General features: G+C 33.1%; 1 protein-coding gene across 1 annotated transcript in view; it reads right to left on the reverse strand.

Annotated features, from left to right (window-relative positions):
• RSPO2 (R-spondin 2) overlaps positions 1-21,048 on the reverse strand; it is a 234,721-nt gene that overhangs the window by 113,899 nt on the left and 99,774 nt on the right. The gene's annotated exons all lie outside the window — the stretch shown is intronic.

The raw sequence follows: 21,048 nt of genomic DNA on the forward strand, positions 1-21,048 counted from the left end.
TACAGCTCTTCATGACTCCATTTGGGGTTTTCTTGGCAAAGCTACTAGAGTAGTTGACCTCTTCTTTCTCCAATTCACTTCATAGATGAGACAACTGAGGTAAATAGAGTTAAATGCCTTTCCCAATATGTCACAGTTATTAAGTATCTGTGACCAAATTTGACCATAGGACTTCCTGACTCTACCACTTGGCTGTCTTCACCTAATAACTACTTTTAAAAACCTCTTAATGATTTTGGGAAATTGTTTCAAAATATTACTCTTATAGACTTTTAATGATTACCTCCATTTGGTCCTGTATATAGTATATACATAGTTCGTCTTAATATTGACACCCCCATTAGAAGATGAGCTTCTTAAGAGTAGGGACTATCTTTTGCCTTAGTAAATGCTTTAAAGGCATTTGGTAACAGTTGATGAAACTAACCATTTCAGATTAAGAGAGGATAGCATGCTCTGCCCTATGAAGAACTAGTTTCTAAAAATCAAAAGGATGTTGATCTTATACATACAGATGTTACCTCCAAGGATACAGATCTATCTAAGATACTTGTCATCTATAACTTTCATCCATGTCCTTCCATAAGCTAAATAGTGGAATTTTACCCAATATCTTAAGAGTTTTCCTTATATTGTTGAGACTTTGTGTAAATACTAGTGGAGCATGGAAACAGTCTAGGCTAAGCCTTGTTCTCAACTAAGTGACTGACCCACCTCAGGCTTCAATCATCCATTTATCTGATTGCATACTTTTATACCACTTCTAAATAGCTCCTCATATATATCTTTTTTACAGATGAATTGTTCCTATCATTTACCCTTCAATGGACATTTAGATGATTCTAACATTTTAAGATCTAGATCAGGGTTGTCCAAAATGAGCCACAGTGAGATTTTATACAGTTCCCTGTGGATTTACCAAATGCTTTAGTAAACTAAGCCAAACTAACCACAGAGTTCTCACTAAAATGGCAAATCAAAATATATTTTCTATTGTTTCAATAAAAAACTTTTAAAAGTAAGGTTGGATAGCCCTGAATCTAGATCATAACATTTTAAGACTTATAGTCATATCACTAAAATATTACTGATCTATTTAATAGAGATAAAGAAGAGGCATTGCTTCAGAGACAAGCTTTGAAGTCACTAAAAATTGTGCAGTTCTTGAAAAGATATCCAGTCTTCGCTGTCCTCCTGTTCAGTCCATTTGCCATTTTTGTCCAAGAAAAAATGTGAAAAATAAGTCCATCTAACTGCATATAATCAAGCTACTAAAAGAATAAAGCATTTAAATATAGTTATAAGAAATCACAGAGGAGGAAGAAGAAAGTGGAAAAATCAAAATGATTCATTATAATATTATATAATAATCTTTTGGAACTTAAAATTTGAGTTCATTTTTTTGAAAATTAAGTGATATTTCTAAAACACTTTGCAAACTTTATAGCATTATATAAATGCCATCTATTATAACCTATCAAAACCAATCAATACATGAACCACATCTGAGAATTTCTAATTTCATCTATCATTACTTCTCTGTCAAATAGTGGGAAGTATGCAAAATAATAAGTACACAATAAAAATAAATTCTTACTTTAAAATGATGAGAGTGACTAATGGATAGTCTAAATATTCCATGTGGGCCCAAATGATGTCAAGAGCTTTCAAAGAATGTCCTAAGACTGTTGAGAGGTCTTTTGAAAAGGATATATGAGACAACATGGATGAGAGGAGCAGTCTTCAACAGTCTTGATGAAGTCCAGGCCATTAGAATATCCTCCTAATTGGTATTTTTGCTTCCATTCTCTACCCTCTTCAATCCATCCTCATATCTGTCTTAGTGATATTTATCAACCACTAAAATACTCCTCCTGCTCAAGAAACTTCTAGGGTTCCCTATTCTTTAAAACAAAGATACATTGGGGGCAGCTAGGTGGATCAGTGGATAGAGCACTGGCCCTGGAGTCAGGGGGACCTAAGTTCAAATATGGTCTCAGACACTTAATAATGACCTAGCTGGGTGACCTTGGGCAAGTCACTTAACCCCACTGCCTTGTTAAAAAGAAGATACATTCCCAACAAGGATACATTTCTGTCACTCTACATTTCAGTCCATTATCTTGCTGTTCTTCACATGCAACATTTGATCTCACATCTCCTGGCCTTTGTACAAACTGCTTCCTCCATTTCTAGAATAGTCTCCTTTCTTTACTTTATCTCACAGATGCCCTAATTTTATGCAAATCTATTGCTATTTCCTATAGGATGAAATCTGTAAATGCTTCACATTATTTGTTTATGAACTTGGCATTTGATCCCAATAGAATACAAGCTTGCAAACAGGAATTTGCATCTATATTTCTAGTCATTAATTATCCACCAGTTGTTAAAATCCATTGTTGTAAGACTTCTATGCAAAGACTATTAGTTTGTTGGGCCTGTGTGTATCTCACTTTATGGAATGGAATTTAATAAATAATCTGTCAAAAACACCCTGGGGCAAGAGATTAAAGGACAGTAAAATAAATGAAGTTCTAATTCTTGTTAGAAGTTCTAACCGTCATCATCATTAGTTCTCTCAAAAGCCATTCTAGAGAAACAGGGGCTCTAATAAGTTTTACCAAACAGCAAAGTCTAAAAGGATAGTCCTGGCTACAGAATACACCTGCTGAGTACCAATCTAGCTATGTACAGACAAAAAAATAATTACTGGGAACATGACCACCAGGTGCCCTTTTTACCATAGCAATTCATTTGTCTGTTATATGCCCTTTATAGGAAGGGCTCAACCCCTCTTATAAGTGAGGACATGAAATCTATATTTATACATAGGCACTAAAAATACACTTCCTCGCAAGTCTTCAAAAGCATATGATGATGACGGTCATGATGATGATGACAACTACAATGATGATGATAGACATCTTTTAAGTGAAGTAAACTGAGTTTCAAAAAGATCAAGGGACTTGCCCACAGTCCTAAAGCATAAGAGGATTCAATGTTAAGGTATCTGACTTCAAATCTTGGATCCTTTCCTTTATATTATTATTAAGACTAATAAAATGATACTTCAGAAAACATTATTTTGAAAACTAACAATTGATGTTTTATGCTTATATTTTTCGTAAATTACATTTGCAATGAGAAAAAGATAGTGTTAATCTCTGAGAAGATGGTAGTAACAATTGGGTGGACCAGGAAAGATCTCCTTGGGAAGATGGAAATAAACATTTCTTTAGTGCTTTTGAATTTGTTTTTTCTGTTCTATTCTTCTCAAGATAATTTAAAAGTTGTTTGATATATTATAAAATCACTTGAATACTAAATAAATCCATACAAATACTGTGTTTAGGCTAGATTAATATTTTCAACCCCAAATATAGAATTATTTCAAAAGGAAAATCAGAGTTCACATATATCATTTCCATGAAAAATACTTTTCCAAAAATCTAACAATCCCCAATACTGCCTATATATCATAGATTTGTCAAAGCAGTCAAGAAACCATTTAATGACAAGAGAGAAATTTTAAATGTCAAATGCAGAAAGATAGACCGGAATTGTGACTTTTTTCATTCTAGTAATAATAAATGCTCTTTCATGCACTTCTATGGAGAATGAAAGAGAATTTCCCTGGCTATGACACTGACCTCATATCCAACTGGAAACCTACAATGGTTCTATCAATATCCTTTAAATTCCAACTTTAATTCTAAAAGCTAAAAACAGAATTTGAAAGAACTCACCCATATACAATCACGTTTTAAGGACAGAATTGGTCAGATTTTCAGATCCTGGGAATTGAAGCTGAGCCTACCATGACTTTTAGTGAAAAATAATTAATCCAAGAGCTCTATACCACCACAAATCAACCTTCAAAGTAAAAAAGTATGGATATATAAGGGGAATAAGGAAGATAGCTTTAAATGAAGTTCACAAATATAAAAAGCAACCATCTTCCTAACTACAAAGTCCTTTGATCCCCAGAAAATTTTCCCAAATTTTCAGACATGCTAATTAAAGAATCATAGGGTTCATTCATTGTGACAACAAAGTGTACTTTGAATGAAGTAGGATATAATCCCAGTGTATTCTGTCCTGATTAGACTGCCTCAACATTGTTAAGGTCACACTATTAAAATATTCACTTGTAACCTACATGCAATTCCAAAAAGCTGGTAACTAGTATGATTATGAGAAAAGCCTGTCAATGGCATCCTTGCTTTTCTCAGTACACTTTAGCCTGAGTGTGAAGAACTGGCAATCCCAGATTGAAGAAGGAAAATTGGAGTTTGGGCAAAGAGATAATTATTATTATGTTGAAGAACATATACTTCTCTTGCTTCACCCTGGGGAGCACATAAAGTTTTTAGCTTCATGTTCCAATGATCAAATACAATTTGTGGCACAATTTGTGGTTTATTTGACTATTATTTACAAAAGTCCATCCTTTACTTTCCCCCAACTCTGCTACTGTATGTATAGATTACATATGGTATATTCAGCAAAAAAAAAAAATTGAATGTGCTAAATATGGGCTACACACCAAAAATTACTTGGCTAAAGTAATTTATTTTATCAGGATCTTAATATCTAGAATATCTCTGTTTATTGCTCTGAAATTGGCTCAACTGTGCAGGTGAATAAACAGAGAAGTTAATTTTTTTGCTTTGATGATCTCGTTTATTTTGTCTCTTAGTAAGCTTCAACTTCTCCAACCCTGAAACCTGCTGAGACCCAGAAACTTCAGCAGTCCAACTTAAACAGTTCAAAACCCAGATCCACCCAAAATGCAAGGCCAAACACATGATTTTGCAACATTTAAATGCCCCCAAAGGAGAAAAACAATGATTTTTAAGGAACTACAAACACATAATTCCTTGAGAAATAAATAAATACGGATTTAGAAGAGAAGTTCAACAGAATAAATGTAATAGGATCTGAATGTTTTATCTTTCTACCTTCATGTAGTTACTGAAACAAATTTGAAATCTTAAAATGCTAGAAAAATAGTGAGATTTTTTTGTTGTAATAGTGTTTTTGGTTTCTTTCCAACAATCTAGATAGGCAATCATCTGAAATTGACAATATTAGAGATAGAGAGATTACTTCTCGGACAAAAAGCTATATAGTCTAAAATCAAAATTTGAACCCGGGTCTTCCTAACTGCAAGATCAGCATTCTAACTACTATGTTAGGTTACTGCTTATTATTAAGTCAATTTCATTAAGATAGAAATCAACGTGAGTCAGATTTGCTGATTTTATTTTGAAACCACATGATTTCAACAATTGTTAATGCCAATGAGTAAAAAGTCAACTTTTTGTAGAGCTTCAGGTTCTGTTTTTAAGGCTCATCTTAAGTCAGATCCAACTATTTACATTTTACTCCATAGAACATTTTATGTAGGTGTTGAATGCCCATCTGTTTCCAATAGACTCCAGACATTTAAGTGCTTCCCTGTTTCTGGATCTTGCTTTTGCCAAGTAAGAAGGAATCTAAATTCCTTCTAGGTGAAGGCATCCATTTCTGACAAAGGGTGCACATTTCTGCTTCTGACAGCAGGATTAAACAAAGAACTATTGGCAAGTTGGCATAAAGTTTAATCTGTCCATATGATGTCATATAACTTGAATTTTAATTAAAATGGGAAACTACTATTAATTGTAACAATAGACCATAAAATAATGATTAACCTTTCTTTTCCATTTTCATGAAGTTTGTTAGTTCTATAAATGCAATAATTTAAAGAAATATCAAAGTACATCAAGCATGTATTTTACATAGTATTGTGCTTTGCATTGTAAGGAACAGTCAGCTATAACTCTTGGCTTCTGTGAATTTATAATCTATAAATACTGGGAAGATAGTACTGAAATATCTTAAGTTACCAGTCCCCAACTCACTTGAGTCATTAAGAACATGAATTATAAGCCATAAAGACTTCATAAAAATGATAAATGCTCAGCCTTGGGACAGTTTTGCTTAGATTTACATATAAAGTTGAAAATACCTATTAAAAACAGCTTCTTAAAATATTAACTGGTCACAATTGAACATAATAAATCTTTAAAAAAGCTTGATAGCTTATCACTTGTGAACATTTTGCTGCACATGAAACAAAAAAAAAAAACCATTTAAATCTGTAATTCATCTGTGTTCAAATTCTCTCTGTATCTTTAAAGACCTGCTGAAATTTCTATAAATAAATTGTTTCTACTTTTGGATTATATAACCTAATCTGTTGCTTGCTGGAAAAAAAAGCCATATCTTGAAAAATCATATTGGCACTTCTTTAAAACTTGTGCTATTTAAACAGATAATCTTGCCTTCCCAAAAATAAACCACAAACTTAAGCCAGCTATAAATCATGGTAGTGCTCTCCTTGGACCATTTTGGAAATATTTTGTAGTCAGAGTCTCAGTCACTGAAGTTGCTTATATGTGTACCGAAACCAGTTTCCATATCCTGAAATACTTTCTGTGCTGGCATGGTATATTAGTTATAGAAAGTCAAGAAAAAGTAATCAGGAAAGAAAAAGGAAGAGGACAGGGAAAAGAGAAAGAAGTAAAAAAAACAAGTCTATCCATTTAGACTATACATTATGCTTAAATTAATAATAAAATGTAAAATTCTAATGTTTCATTATTCCCACACCTTTTCTAATTTCCACACTAAATTTGATCCTATGAAGATATTTCCAGTGGAGATTTATTTATCTAAATATCTATAATCTATAACAAATACAAATATCTATAAAATATCTAACATCAAAATTCCTTACTCCTATGTGGTAATAGGTATTTTTTTAAACTAATCTAATTTAATATAACAGCAATTCAAATGCCTAACATCACCTTTACCCACAGAAAAATACAACCTCCTATATGATCAACATTGTTGAATCCAAAAAGTAAGGCTCTCAGGAGTTGACACTAGTAACCTTCCTTTGTCACACACACACAAAAAATCTCTCTCACTGGTACAATTAAAACTGAAGGATTTTTCAGTTCATAAACAAACCAGTTTCAGCTATATTTCAATGATGATTTTCTTAATTTTCTAAAATTTTTTTGAAATAGAGAGCACAAGCTCTGACTTCCAAGAGACAATTTCATGCCTCTCTCTTTATGCTAGCATCACTTGTCACAATGAAAACTTTTCATGGGTTCCTTTCTTCTAATAAGTCACAATTTATTACAAATCCATCCCCTAATTTGGTTTCCAGAGAAACAAATTCATGAATTCTGCATAGTTTTTCAAGGAATTTGATAGAAGAAAGACCCTATCCTCAAATACTCTCCCACTTTTCTCCTTATCTGCTTTAGCCTTACTCAAAATCTACAAATATTAAGTATTGACTGAGAGCAAAGCAATGTGCAAGGTCAAAGGAGGAGATATTCAGCTTAGACATGGCAAAGACTATTCCTGTTGCAAATAAATATTTTGAGGTAGGAGAGAAGCACATAGATAGCTATAAACCATTTTTTTATTTCTGAAGTTTAAGTAAGATTGTCTTTATTTTTGGTATGGTATTAAAGGTTTAGAATCAAAAAACATAGTTGAAAATCCTAACTCTGCCATTAAATACCCACAAGCATTTATTTAGTACATCCTTCATGAATGAGTACCTTTCAGAAAGTTGTTCTAGTCCCAATATAAATTCGTGCAAGTAATAATACTTTTCTGAATCTCAATCTGGAAAAGGAGATCAATAAAGCTCATTGTCAGGAGAAAGTGCTAGAAAATCCTAATTCTTTCTCTAGTACATGCCCCCCCCCCCAGTTAGTTCTTTTCTTAGTTAGCATCATAATACTTTGAGGCCTTTATATTAATGAGGAATGGCTGATTTATGTTTTCAGAACCATAGTCCTTTATTGCTGCAAAAGCTACTCAATCTCCTCTTAAAAAAAAGAAATAAAGCACAAAAACACAAAAACACAGATACCATGATTACAAAGAGACATTTGCCTAAAATCTGTCTCCTGTCATCACTGAGAACTTTTGTCTGAAGTGATGTAAGATAGGGCTAAAAGATGTCACACCTTAGAGACTTAACATGTCCTGGTCAGCAGGTTGGAAAAGAAACAACATCCACTGGACTTCTGCTAAATCCCAATTCAGTGTTAGTACTCAGAATTAAAAGCCAAGATGTGAGTCTCAGTCATTTGGAAAGTCTTGGGAAGGGGGTAGGGAGCAAGAAGAAACTTTCATAGCATGTCTTCTTTGGAGATAAGCCATGTCCAATTTGTGTGGTCCTGTAGGAGTTTGATCCAGATCCATCTCCTGCAGGTGAAATTACTTTGGACAGTATTAACCTATGGGTTCTACTTTTTTCTATAGACGGCTTCTTGTTATTTGTGCCTCTATGGGACAGAATAATAAATTACCATGAGCCTGGCTGGGGGATGAGAGAGGGAAAAATGATACAATTTGGTCCAAAAAGATCTCTTCTAACAAAGCTCAATTATTTCCATTCTCTTATTTTTCTTTTAAAAAGTTTTTCATCAACTAAAATTCTAAGTGGAAGAAAAAAAAGAAAGCCACAATTCTCTGCTCATTCCACTTGGGGTGATATCCTTTAGTCTCAAGGCTTCCTGCCATCTGCAGAAGCAATCTCTCATACTGCCAGCTTTTCTGTCACCACAAAACAGGACCACTGGTTCCCCAAAATGAAGACTGCCCAATATTCCACCACTGGCAATGTTCCACCAACACCCAATTCAATTCAAGAATCATTTAGGATTTTCTTCTCCAAAGACCACACTCTTAGATGGAAACTTGTTAGTAAATGAATGACAGGGAGCTTCTGTTTGGGCAACATGGGCTTCTCTTGCCACATGTTATAATAATTAAGTCAAAGCAGTAAATTGAAGATTAACACTTGGGGAAAAAATTCTTTGGAAAAATGTTTAACAGACATCCACGTAGCTAGTTGTGTGGCATAAGCCCTTCTTGATTATGCATGTACATCTTCAACACTGTCTTTATCCAAAATATTTATCCTTATAAAAATTTCCTATTAATGTCATAATTTCCTCAATAATGATTTCCAATATTTAAATAATAAGTTGGTCACAAAGTGTTTTGGAGGGTATTATGAAATGATTTTAATAACCCCCCCCAAAATTTCTTCCTGAATCAAAAAAAAAACATCTTTAAACCTCAACATTCTTCCAGTGGTGCTATATAGCTACAAGCTACAGAATATCACAATCTCTGAAGATTTAAGGTCCCAAGTCAGGCAAAAAAAAAAAAATGAAGATCTGTATGGCAGATGTGAGAAGTCCCTGACATAATGCCCATGAAGAATTATGCAGGAAAAGACATTATCCGAGAGATAAACAGCCAAAAATGAATCTGTGAACTTAGCCAAGAAGGTAGTTCATGGAAAGCCTTCAAGTTCCATGGTTATCCATAAAATGTCAAAAGCTCTAGAGCAAAACCTTCAGAATATTTGAGAGCTCTTTTGCAGAAGCCTTACAAAAGGACACTATCACCCTTCATGTGTCCTTTGTACTTAATTTGGGTATTTATAATAGTTAAAATGATTTAGTTGCTCAAAGTTGTTCTTAAGACAATATTGTTGTTACTGTATACAAAGTTCTCTTGGTTCTGTTCATTTTACTCTCAATTATTCCCTGCAAGTCTATCCATGCTTTTTGAAGATTGAGTTCATCATTTCTTATAGCACAGGAGTATTCCCTCACAATCATACACCACAATTTGTTCAGATTCCCTAATTAACAGGCTTCCCCACAATTTCCAGTTATTTTCCATCACAAAATGAGCTGCTATAATCATCTTGCATCTAGAGAAAGAATGAATAAATAGAAGCATATATAAATGACCTTACACATATAAATCCATATTTGTGTCTAATGTTAGGGTGAGTGTGGAGGGGTAGGACAGGGAGCAGGGAGGAGAGGAGGGGAAAAAAGAAAAAAAGAAAATTATATAATAATGATTTTAGATTTAAAAGGAACAAGTTTTACATAATAGATTTACATTTTTACAATCATTTTTTGTTCTACATTATGGAAATTTAGTTAAGTTCAGAATAAAGCAAATTAAATTTAAAAAAAAAAAGGAAAGCACATAACCCAGAATTCTACAGTATGAGAAAAAATAGACAGATTGGAATCTGCACCATTAGAAAGACAACCCATATTTTATGTTTAATCATTTTGCAATGTATCAATGCATTAATTATTTCTGCAACAGAAATTATAGTTTCTATTTACAAGACTATGTTTACAACCTGACTTTTAATGCAAGATTATTTTTCTTTTTTTTTTACATCAAGTGCTATAAGAAATATATATTATCTCTTTTGCTTTCTTACAATAACAGGAAGTACAGCATGTATCACCATTCCATTTTATGTAAAAGCAAACATGTTGTGATGTTAATTGATTTGCCTAAAGGTATATAGCTATTAAATAGCAGAGCCTGGACTAATCCAGGCCTTGTGACATTAACTACACCATATTGCCTCCTAAGTAGCAAGGAATATAAATCTCTGCATTTCTAAAACAAAAGAAATCTGCATTGTCATCAATGAGAGAGTAGGGATAGAGGAAGAGAGAAAGAGGAATCTGGTTCAAGTTATAGCACACAATATTACTTTTTAAAGCTAAATTAAAAAAAGATTTTTTATATCACTGTATTTCCCTGCCACCACGCTACCCCCACCTCCACCAATCTGGCATCTAAAGCTCTTCACAGACTGCCTCCAATTCACCTTTCCAGTCTCCTTATTACTCTCTTTCACATATTCTGCAATCCAGCCAAATTGGCCTTCTCTTACACATGAAAATCATCTTCCATCTCCATACCTGGACTGTGCCTTCTCATCTCTGCCAACTGAAGTTCCTAATTTCTTTCAAAGCTTATTCAAGTACCATATTTTACATGAAGTCTTCCCTTATTATCATACCTGCTGCTAATGCCCTTCATTCCTCTCTTATTCTGTATTTTTGTTTTGTATATATTGGTTATAAGTGTATATATATATATATATATATATATATATATATATATATACACACATAGACACACCTACATTTGAGCTTCACACAAAACCTATATTTTTCCATTAGCAGAATATGAAGTTAGAAACAGTTTCATTTTTAAAATTTATATTCTCATAATCTGGCACAAAGCATAGAGATGCCTGTGAACTAATTCTAAAATTGCCTGACTACAAATATGTTTAGAACATCAATCATCAGAGAAAAATATCTCATCAGCAGAAACACTTAATGATCAGCAATACTGACAATGTTTTGCTTTCTTAATCACCTAGGAAGCTTTCTTTTTCTTGTCACAATAGATAACCAACCAAATAATAGACTTGCTTATAGACTTAAAAGTATGGTAGGAACAAGATGAATTGCATTTAACTCCTTGGGGATTGAAGGTATAACAGAGTTAATACTATCAAAAAGACTAAGAAAATCAGCCCTTAAAATAACTAACTAGTCTTTATTGTCACCTTCTGAAAGTTATATATGGTTGTCATATTTGTATTCTCAGTGCTTAGCACAATGCCTGATAAATCATAAGTCAAACGTAGTAAATGCTGTATTACAGGCTAACAATTGTACAATCAGTCAACAATGATTTATTAACTACTCACTATCAACCAGAGACTGTGTACCAAATACCAAAGTTACATAGAAAGGCAAAAGCATTGTCCCTTCCCTGAACAATTCTAACAGGAGAGACAAGATACAAATTATTTGCTTGCAAGATATAAATATTCCAAGTGGAAAGTAATCTCAAAAAGAAGATTCTAGTAGAATGAGAGAGAATGAAGAAGGACCTTTTATACATGCTTATACAAGCTAAGCGTTGATAAAAGTCAAAGAAGAAAAGCATCTATGACATAAAAGAGAAGAGATGAGGAGTAGTGTGGCAAGCTGAATTGTTCAGTAGGTAAACAGAAGTAACATGAAAAAAAACTAGAAATATAAAAAAGAACACATTTTAATAGCTTTAAAATGCCAAACAAAGACATTTATATTTTATCTGAAGATATTTTATTTTATTTATATTTTATCTAGTTACAAGAAGTAACTAGAATTTATTGAGTAGTGGAGTTGGAGGCAGCTAGGTGGCTCAGTGAAAAGAGTGTTGACCTGGAGTCAGGAATATTCAGACACTAACTATGTGATTCATGGCAAATCACTTAAACTCTGTTTGCCTTCTCCACTGGAGAAAGCAATGGCAAATCACTTTATTAACTTCAGCAAGATAACCCCATGGACCTTAATAACTTGCTATGGTCTATGGGGTCAGGAAGAGTCAGACACGACTGAATTACAAAGGTGGTATCACAGTTAGACCTAAGCTTTAAGAAAATGACTTTGGCTAATAAGTGGATGGCCTGGAGTCAGGAGAGACTTGAGGCCAAGAGATCAAGCAAGAAGGCTAATTCAACAATCCACATAACAAATAATAAAGTCTTATAACCTAGTTATGATAGTATGAGGGGATGGATGACTATTATACAATCTATTAACATTTTATTTTTATCCCTTAAGTCAAGAATCCAGAGTAGAAAGTTATGTTCATTCAAATTCCCTCTAAAACTTATTTGTCTTATCTAATGAAGAAATTATGAAAAAATTCTTCTTATCAAAAAGAACCATGATTCTTATTCATAAAAAGAAGTATAAGAATATCAAATTATGGGGCAGCTAGGTGGCGCAGTGGATAGAGCACCAGCCCTGGAGTCAGGAGTACCTGGGTTCAAATCCAGCCTCAGACACTTAATAATTACCTAACTGTGTGGCCTTGGGTGAGCCACTTAACCCCATTTGCCTTGCAAAAAAAACTAAAAAAAAAAAAAGAATATCAAATTATGTTTTTAAAATGATTAGAAATTGCCTTTGAGTAGAGGAACAACATATAGAATTGAACTTAAAAACTTCTGTCCCTCAAACTAATAATACCTCAAATTCAGAGGATAGAGGTTAAAGATTATGTTTCTTCATTTAAAAAAATTCTGATGAAACTTAGCATAAGTTAAAAAATTTAAGGAAAAAATTTTTAGGTAGCTAAGTGGTGGGAGTAAAAAGCCACACAACTTTCCAAAGAGAAGAGGGGAGAGGAAAAAGGGAGAGAAAAAGAAATGAGGCTAGAGAAAAGAATATGTTTCACGTGGGTGTTTACAATACTATAACTTAAGCAACTAGGGTTTTTCCCCCCTTTGCTGTAGAGTGCACAGTATTCAGGCCAAGTCTTGGCTTTAGCTTTTACAGCCTACTTATTAGTCCCCTATGGAAATGTTGACAGACTGTTGGCACTGATGGTGGTTCCAATATGAGCAGAGTTGAAAAAAGCACAAGATTGTGGCCTGGAAAGCTACACTCTCACAAAATACTATGTTTATGTAAGAAAATAATCCAATTATTTAAATGTGAAAAACAAATCCTTAAAGATAAACTGATTCCAAGTGGGTACTTGAGCACCTATAAGACCAAACATTAGACAAGCTTTTATATATAGACTAAAGAACAATCTGAGGCATAAAAGCCCTCTGCTGGCAAGAGTATACATGCCCAACTGTCCTGTCTCTGGCTTTTCTCAGGCTATTCAAAGCATATTAAGTTGTGTATGATGTACTCAGGTTACCTCAAACGTATTTCCTCTACAAATTCTGCTGTCTTTATAGTATGTACTTTTTAAAGGATGGATCGTCTAACTTTTAACCATTGACACATTTGTCTTAAGATATAAAATTATAAATAAATAAATGAACAACAAAATAGGACAGCTTTTTGGAGCTGTGACTTTTTAGCCCACAACAAGAAGGGGCAGAGTCATAAATAACTGCTCCAGACACTAGCCAGATGAAAGAACACATTCGCTTTTGATGTGGAAAGGACCTGGGGTCATACTTCTGTCTTTTTAAGTTGGGACCATACACCCTTGTAAGAAGGAACCAAAAATAAAAGCAGTTACTTTAATGAAAAGCAAATTGTTACAAAGTAATAGGTTTATAAAATGTTATTGTTGCTAAGTAACTGCTGCACAATACCAAAACCAGAAGCAAGACATTATACATATTTATCTGCTAATACCTGTATGTGAAATCCCCAAGAAAGTTTATTTTGAACCTAGACATTCAGTACTCATGGTATTTATGTACCTTGTTGATCTCCTTGGTACTTTTACCCCAAATCTATGGAAGGAAGGGCTTTGAAATGTAAGCCCTTAACTGTTACACTTAGTCCAAGATAATATTTGAGTAAAAGGTCAAGATGAGGGAACTGAACAGCTTCCAGAATATTCTCTGTGTTCACAGCACAATTTCATTTTGCTTTAAAGAGGTAATATGATAGATAAAATCAAGAATCTCTGACTTTATCAGCTGGCAAGGTGAGGGTGGGAGGCAGAGAATTGCCTAAAGTAATCATTAGAAAAAATTGCTTAAAGTAGATGGAAGTTAGGACTTGACCAGGACATACCACTAGTAAGGATGAAAGTAATAATTACAATAGTAAGTTTTTTGAGATTATATTCATAGAAACAAGTAGATCTAAACTGGATTCAATAAACCCTATTAATAAACAAGCATTAAATCATATTCTATAGATAGAAATCAAATTGGGTCTTACTCCATATTTTGGAGTATATGTCTTTAGTCTAAGAAACAAAGCTAAATCAAGAAAAATTTTATTTGCACCTTTATCAATATGAATCTCATTCAAGATCAGAAAAGTACATTCCCCAGATTTGGACACAAGATAACGAATTTTCCAGTGATTACAGTCCCTGAAGACTGACTACTGACATCTAAAGGGGCTGTGATCTACCTCTGTGGCCACTGTATTCACACTGCTAAAATCACATATCCTTGCAGTACAGGAGTAAGTAATCATCAGCTCACATGTCATCTAACATTATATCAAGCCTCTGTTTAAAAAGGGAAGAGAAAAACTTTCAGAAGGACCTTACTGGGGAGAATTGGGGGGACAGAGCAAACCAATATATCTGAAACAAAAATTATAATAGTTAATTAAAAATAGCTTGGCATAGTATTGAATCATCAGAAAATCTTCAAGGTGCTAATTCCAAAATTCAAAATCATGTACTACATTAGTTTAAACTATGCTCTCAGTTCCTTCATTCCTTTTATTATCTGATCCCTGGGTTTTCTTTCACACCTTCCATCTTCCTAAATTGAGCTTCCTAACTCTAAAATATCCTAGATTTCTCCCCACACTCTTGTACTTATTTTACTGCTTTCCTTAGCCCTTCTTTCAGCATATCTTGAATTCTCCTCCAAAGGGACTCTCTCTAAAAGGACCCCTTTGAGATCTTTTCCTTTATCATTTCCCCTCACAGTTTTTAACATTCTCATCCCTCTCCTCTTCTTCCCCCCTTAAGATTATTACTTTATATTTTTGTATCTATTTTATATTTGATTATCATGTAATTTCCTCATAATATTTTCCTTTGAGGGTAGCTGTTTTTGCACCATAATTTGCAAAAGGTAGGCATTTTTAAAAATGTTTATTGACTTTAATTCCTCACAAATACACCTGTGGCTATTGACAAACCATTGTAGTAAACTGGAGTATGCTGAATATATCTATTGATTCAAGGAGCCATTTTCTTAAGTCATGCAAGGCAGTGGATATCATCTCCAACTTGTCATGAAATTTGAAGAGGAAGAGTTTCAAACTATGTCTATTTCTTGACCTACCCAGTAATAAGTGGGTCTACATAACATGAAGTCTGATAGTTGAGAACATGAAGATACCAGTTGAGGTTAGCTTATTATAAGAGCTAATCAAAATTCCATTCACTCAAGAAAGACACTACAGATACCTGAAACAATTTTATCCATTTCCTCCCCAATTTTTTCACTTCTTAACTGAACTATCTAGCCCAAAGGCATTGCTTTTCAATGGCTCAGTGAAATGTCTATATAATTGGTAGTTCAGATAAAATTGATTGAACTGAAACAACCTTAACTTACTTGTTAACATTAGAATTAATCCATTTTTCTCTCTTCTTAAAAAAAGTAATTTTCCCCTACTATAAAAATAGCATTAAACTGCATGTAATCATCTGATATTCATGTTCACTAGAATTTCACTTAATGACTTACTATGGGTAAGTCACAACTTCCCTATCCCAGTTCTGTCATCTATAGGATATATATATATATATAATATATATATATTATATTATATTTATATATATTTAAGATCTATAGCAATAACCTTTTTGACATGTGATTATCAATAAGAATAATGTAAATTATTATATAAACTTTAATAAATATTAGGCATTTCCATTAGAAGCAGTCCTAACTATATTATATGTAATATTATAGAATATTATGATATATAATAATATAAGCAGTCTAAAATAACTTATACTTTTATTAAAAGAAACACAGATTTTGTGCAGTCACTGAGAATGAACAATTATTAATTAAAAAACCTGGGATCTATGAATTTGATTTGATATTTGAAAATGTGAGTATGCTTGTATATATGTAATATATATATATATATACACACATACATCTACTTCTCTGTATATATCCATATATAAAATTATATTTTATATAATTTTGTTTTCCTTGGGAATTTTATTTTATTTAAAGACATGATTCTGAAGCTATTGACTTTAGGGGATCACAACCCAAATAGACTAAGGAATTCTAGAACAGTGCTACCAGTAAACTGGAGGAAGGAATAGTCCTATTAATACGTGTTAAGATGATGCAAGTCTTTCCATTCACTGACTGCTAAGAACTTCAGTATAGAATATAATGCTATGTGCTTATGGGAAAGATATCAAATTTAAAAATACAAGAGAATTCAATACAATCCAGGACTGGTAATATGATCCTCCCATAAACTTATTGGCTTGGACTTATGACTTCAACTATAGAGAATCCCCATATGAAAACTTGACCATAAAGGTTGATAGGAAATTCACCTGAACATGGAGAAAAAAATATAATTTTTAAAAAATAAATAAAAAGAGAAACCATATAATAGGAGGCTAATTTCCCTGTATAAAATTTATTTTCTATTTGTTGTGGAGTAAGAAACTATGGTCATAATTACACAATCAAAAATAGTTGTTAGGAGTTGGATGGCTTTGCACTGATACAAGGGAAAGATCACAGTTGGGGGGGGGCAGATGTGAGTGGGAAATTTATAAATACTCATGTATTAGAAAACAATCCGGAATCATATCCAAAGAGTTATTAAACTGCCTATACCCTTTGACCTATCAATAGCAATAGTGGTTCTATTTTCTTTTTTAAAAAATTTATTTAAGACAACAGGATTAAGTGACCTGCCCAAGGTCACACAGCTAGGTAATTATTAAGTGTCTGAGGCTGAATTTGCATTCAGGTCCTCCTGGCATCAGGTCCGGTGCTGTCTATCCACTGCACCACCTAGCTGCCCTTAGTAGTTCTATTTCCAAAGATAATTAAGGGGAAAAAGAAAAGAATCTGTATTTTCTAAATGTTTATAGCAACTCTGTGGTGACAAACAACTGGAAATTGTAGGGATGTCAATTAATAAGGGAATGATTGAACAAATTGGGAAATTTGATTGTGATGAAATACTATAAGAAATGATAAGTTCGATGATTTTAGAAAAAATAGAAATCTTGCATAAAATAACGTAGAATGAAATGAGCAGATGAGCACATTGTATATAGTAACAACAATGCTATATTTGTTTTAGGTTTTTGCAAGGCAAGTGGGGTTAAGTGACTTGCCCAAGGCCACACAGCTAAGTAATTATTAAACATCTGAGGTCTGATTTGAACTCAGGTACTCCTGACTCCAGGGCTGGTGCTCTATCCACTGCAGCACCTAGCCAACAATGCTGTTTTAAGAATAACTTTGAGCAAATAAATTTCTGACGATTGATTATAAGTACTCAAATTAACTACAAAGGACATTTGAAGAAAGATGCTATCTGCATCCAGGTAAAGAATCTAAATAGAAGTGCATAAAGAATACTTTTACACACACACACACACACACACACACACCTCTCTTTGCATCTAATGGTAGCCTTCTCCAAGGGAGGAAGTAAGGGAAGAAAAAAGGAAATTTATTACATAGAAATTTTATATATAGATATATATATAGATAAATATAAATAAAATAGCAAATTGTATTCAACAAATTTTATCTTCTTGTCCAATTATTTTACATTATGGAAATGTGTGCTTTATACTATAAATTAAGAATAAAAAATAAATTAAAAACAACCATCAAGTATAGATATAAGTATAGATGGGGATCTACATTTTAAATCTGATCTAATACTTGGAGTACGAGAGGGAAAGAGGATGGGTACTGGAATCAGTCATTTTAAAAGATACTCAAAGATTGATTTTTAAAATCTCTCCAAAATGTGGGAACAAAATCCTCCACAATGAAAAATAATACAGATGATGATTTTTGCTTACTACCCCCCCCATGATGACTGATTAAAATAAAAACAGTCACTCCAGACCTATCTACGGGCAATTAGGTTACATAGATAAAGTCAGAGTCAGAAAGACCCAGGTTCAAATCTAGATTCAATCACTTACTGAAGTCCCACTTAGCTGTATGACCCTGAGCAAGTCACTTTAATCTGTTTGTCTCAGTTTCCTCATCTATAAAATGAGCTGAAGAAGGAAATGGTAAACTACTGCAGGATCTTTGCCAAGAAAATCCCAAAAGGGGTTAGAAAGAGTTGAACGTAACTGAAAACTATTCAACAGCAATAAAACAGCCCTATATATAACCTGTTATTTGCATAAAACTGTAAATGGAAATGTTCTACATATTCATTCAATATATACTTCATGGAAAAACTTTGATGGAAAGGAATAGGCATGCTTGCCCAGATAATTTTTTTTAACATACATCTTTCCAGTGGCAAAGCAGCTTGAGAGGTGCAGAGTAGATAAAGTTTCACATACTTTTACTGACCATTAGGAACCATTTATTTAGGCAAAACAAAAAGCATCCTCAAAGACTGTTATCTGTCACATAAATGTAGAAATCATATACGACTAGGCCAGAAATAACTTTGAAGACAACTACTTTGAATGTTCTGAGACTTAAGTGAGGGTAAAATAGGGAAACATAAGCTTATATAGGTTATTTGTCAGTGTCGTGTAAAGCATCCTGTGCAGTGTCACAGGAGACCCACTTTACTAGTTCAAAGGGAAAAAACATAACCACAGATCATACAATTGACTACTAATGAGCCACTCTTCTTGTTGTGTCAAGGCTTTGAAGACAAATCCTCTTCTAACAAAGTTGCCTTTGAAGTAATGACAAGCATACCTATGTAATTAGAAGGCTTCAGTATATTGTAGATTTGATCGAAACTGAATTTTAAACAATCTATGGTGGAGGAGAGAAGGGTAAAAGAAAAGAGCACAATATGATAAAGAAAGCAAAACCTTTGTTCCAATCTGACTCATATATTCAACACATAGGACAGGAGATGACTAGTGTACCCTTTTGTCAATGACACAGGAATTCTCTTGGTGACAAAATTCCCTCTATCAATGCAAATCATTTCCTTTGCTATATAGAGTATCATACATTATATAGTCATTAGTATGTCAGAGTAATTACTTGAATCCAGGTCATCATAGTTCCAAAACTGGTTCTCTAATCATCATATCATTGAATCTTTCATTCCCTTGTGTGTATGTGTCTATACAAACATATTTATACACATATAAACAATATACACAAAAATTATGTGAATTCCATTGCAAAAAAAAACATTTTCCCTTCAGAAAGTATTCAGTTTAGAGTCCATTTATATATATATATATGTGTGTGTGTATGTGTGTGTGTGTGTGTGTGTGTGTGTACACATATTTGAGTATAAAATTTCTTTAATCCCAAAATTAGATACAAATAAATACAATCTGATTTCCCCAAAATGTGATTTAAACAAATTTAGGGGAAAGATTTTTGTATATGAAGGCATTCAAAAGACTATAGTTTGATATCTGTGGTATCCATCAATTGTACACTTTCCACAGAAGACATGGAATCACTAAACATTTTAACATTTAGTACACAAGTGCCTGATGGAAAGTGACTGCTAAGCAACAAAGGAGAGTAAGAAAAAAGAAAGCTAGAGGCAAAAACTAGGGAGTAAAAAAATGGAAATCATAGTGAAGCAGCACCATGGAGAGTGAACACTGAACACTAGTCAGCTAGCAAATTGTTTTCCTCTATTCTTAAATGTTTTAATTAACCTTGCTATTCTTGGTTCTGCCCTATTTATTCACAAAGAAAAATATTAAAAAGTCCTATGTGGAATTATCAGGATGATGGATAAAACAAGACAGAGAGACAGAGCTAATATCATAATGAAAAATAACTTGAATACTTACTGAAGACCTGAGTTGAGGGAAAAAAAAAACCACTGTTAAAGGTGCCAAGGAAGCTAGTAAAATAAAGACATGATTCTAGCCTTCAAAGCTCATATAGCCTAATTTTTAAAAAAGTTAGGAATAATTAAAATAGAATGTGATAAGTGCACTAAAAGGAACAAGAGACTGAGATTTTTAATATTTTGTTTTTGCCCAGAACGGAGGAAGGAAATAAAAGCTTCATGAAGGTAACATTTCATTCTTACAAAAAGTAAGATTTTCTTGGCCTTGATACAATTTATAGTTACATCTGAATAAGGAGAGAACATTCCAAGAGAAAGAAAGAGCAGGAGCAAAAATAATGGAGTAAGGTTAAAAACAGGATGTGTTTGGAGAATATTAAATTTTTCAGATTGGCTGGAATGTGAAAGTCATGGAGGATTGAGTTATGGAGCCTGGAAAGATATAACAGGACTGTTCTATCAGACTTTATTTGGAAGGTCAGGGATATAATCAATGAAGATAGTAATCTAATCCAAAATGAACATCAAAAAAAATTTATGTGAAATATATAACATGGATTGTATTGAAAAAGATGGTGGGAGGAGAATTCTTCCAATGAGGTTCTTAACAAAATATTAGAAAAACATAATA

This window comes from Macrotis lagotis, chromosome X (assembly GCF_037893015.1).
Source record: "Macrotis lagotis isolate mMagLag1 chromosome X, bilby.v1.9.chrom.fasta, whole genome shotgun sequence".
Taxonomy (NCBI): Eukaryota; Metazoa; Chordata; class Mammalia; order Peramelemorphia; family Peramelidae; genus Macrotis; species Macrotis lagotis.